The sequence below is a fragment of the Vigna unguiculata genome, unplaced genomic scaffold (assembly GCF_037176805.1).
Source record: "Vigna unguiculata cultivar grain cowpea cultivar isolate G323 ecotype 2 unplaced genomic scaffold, ASM3717680v1 ptg000060l, whole genome shotgun sequence".
Taxonomy (NCBI): Eukaryota; Viridiplantae; Streptophyta; class Magnoliopsida; order Fabales; family Fabaceae; genus Vigna; species Vigna unguiculata.
In genome coordinates, this window is record NW_028196707.1 from 52,501 (window position 1) to 55,000 (window position 2,500).

Genomic DNA, 2,500 nt, shown 5'->3' on the forward strand with positions numbered 1-2,500 from the left:
TTTGAGTTCGGAGGGTTTTGCACATGGCCAAGTTGGTCGGATGCACCGCGGCATAGCTAGATGGCTTGTGTGGAGTTTTGTGAAAAAATGAAATTCGTGGTTTTTGAGATGTGAGGGTTGGAATGGCCTCCAAATGTCCCCAAATGAATACCATGAAATTCTTGGTGCACGAAAGTTTTGAGTTCGGAGGGTTTTGCACATGGCCAAGTTGGTCGGTGCACCGCGGCATAGCTAGATGGCTTGTGTGGAGTTTTGTGAAAAAATGAAATTCGTGGTTTTTGAGATGTGAGGGTTGGAATGGCCTCCAAATGTCCCCAAATGAATACCATGAAATTCTTGGTGCACGAAAGTTTTGAGTTCGGAGGGTTTTGCACATGGCCAAGGTTGGCGGTGCACCGCGGCATAGCTAAATGGCTTGGTGGGGAGTTTTGTGAAAAAATGAAATTCGTGGTTTTGAGATGTGAGGGTTGGAATGGCCTCCAAATGCCCCCAAATGAATACCATGAAATTCTTGGTGCACGAAAGTTTTGAGTTCGGAGGGTTTTGCACATGGCCAAGGTTGGCGGTGCACCACGGCATAGCTAGATGGCTTGGTGGGGAGATTTGTGAAAAAATGAAATTCGTGGTTTTTGAGATGTGAGGGTTGGAAAGGCCTCCAAATGCCCCCAAATGAGTACTGTAAAAGTGTTGGTGCACAAAAGTTTTGAATTGGATGCATTTTGCACTTGGCCAAGTTGGTCGGTGCACCCGCGACTAGATAGGTTGGTGCCAAAATTTGTCAAATTTAAGACCTTGGCCAAACTGAATGAAATTTTGTGGGGAGGTTCCTGATATTGTTTAGTGGTGGACTGGAAAAAATGAGGTCGAAATTCGAAGTCTACATGTGCTTTTCTATTTTTCCCGATTTTACACATACCCGGTAAGTAAAAAAAATAAAAAAAATAGTTCCCCTTCGAGAAAAATTATGAAATTTGGTGAGCAAGGAGATACCATTATTCTACGAATTACTGCAAAAAATCGCATCAAAATTCGAAGTATAGCCCGAGATATGGACTTATGTCTGCTCAAAAAAAGTGTATCTACTTGTACAATTTTGCCTTTTGCATATTAACCTCTTATAGGGGGGGAGTGCTCCTTGAGCCGGCCAGCTCCACACTGGCAGGTTTTAAAGGGAGCTTGATGAGGCCTCCCCCCTCACGTGGTGCGTGCGTTAGCATGTTTATCATGGCACAACTAGCCTCTTCATAGTTGTTGAGCTTTATTAATACCAACACACGGTCGTCACTGATCGTTGGTTAGCTCGGCAGCTAGTCCCTCGGATATTGTGGAAAGTTATTTTCATGCCTAGCGATGCTTGACCCTGCGTCACTTGATGTTTCCATTTGCTTGCTTGCCCATGGTAGGTGGGGGGGTGGACCGTCTTGTGGTGTGGTGTCTTGCGAACGTGAGGGTGTGTGAGTTGTAATCGAGATGCACTTGCTGGCTGGCTCCATGCCTTGCGTATCGAACGGTCAAGCATGCATCTCTTCCATTTTCACCCCGTTGCCTTGGGTGATATTGGTTGATCAGTCCCTGTGTTGCCTACCCACTAGACGGTACTTCTGTGGTTGCTTCGAATTCTATCTTTCCATCACGAAGAGGTGTTGGAGGATCCTAATGTCACGCACGTGTTCCATCTAGTGAAACATCTCAGTGATGCACGTGTTGTGGCTAGTTCTTTTGGATGCGGTGCATTATATGAACTCGGGTTTACTTTAGCGACCCAGTCAACATAATTCGGTTGTGTCCCTTGATTGAGACGTTGTCCTTGAACTTGTTGTGAACAATATCGTTCTTCCACAAACCCGTCGTCTTGAGTGCGATGGAAGGCAAATAAGATGTGCTTTGGCATGTCATGCACGTACTCGATTGCGGGAAGTGTGAGAAAGTGTTGTTGACAACCCGTGGGAAATGGAATGTGGCAAATCGTGATGAGCTCTTCGTGGATCTGCGAAGAAGACGACCTTTGGGCCTGTTGGAAACGAGGGAGGCGATGTTGAACTGCGAAGAAGATGGACTTTTGGGTTGTTTGAATCAATGGGAGGCCACGCGAGAACTCCGAATACTATGGACTCTTGGGTTGTTGGAAGCAACGGGAGGCCCCGCTAGAACTCCGAATACTACGGACTCTTGGGTTGTTGGAAGCAAGGGGAGGCCCCGCTAGAACTCCGAATACTATGGACTCTTGGGTTGTTGGAAGCAAGGGGAGGTCCCGCTAGAACTCCGAATACTACGGACTCTTGGGTTGTTGGAAGCAAGGGGAGGCCCCGCTAGAACTCCGAATACTATGGACTCTTGGGTTGTTGGAAGCAAGGGGAGGCCCCGCTAGAACTCCGAATACTATGGACTCTTGGGTTGTTGGCAACGACAACTTGGGGGGATGACACTGGAAAAGAGTGAACTAGGCCAAACTGCGAACAAGGCCAACTTGGGGGGATGACACTGGAAAAGAGTGAACTAG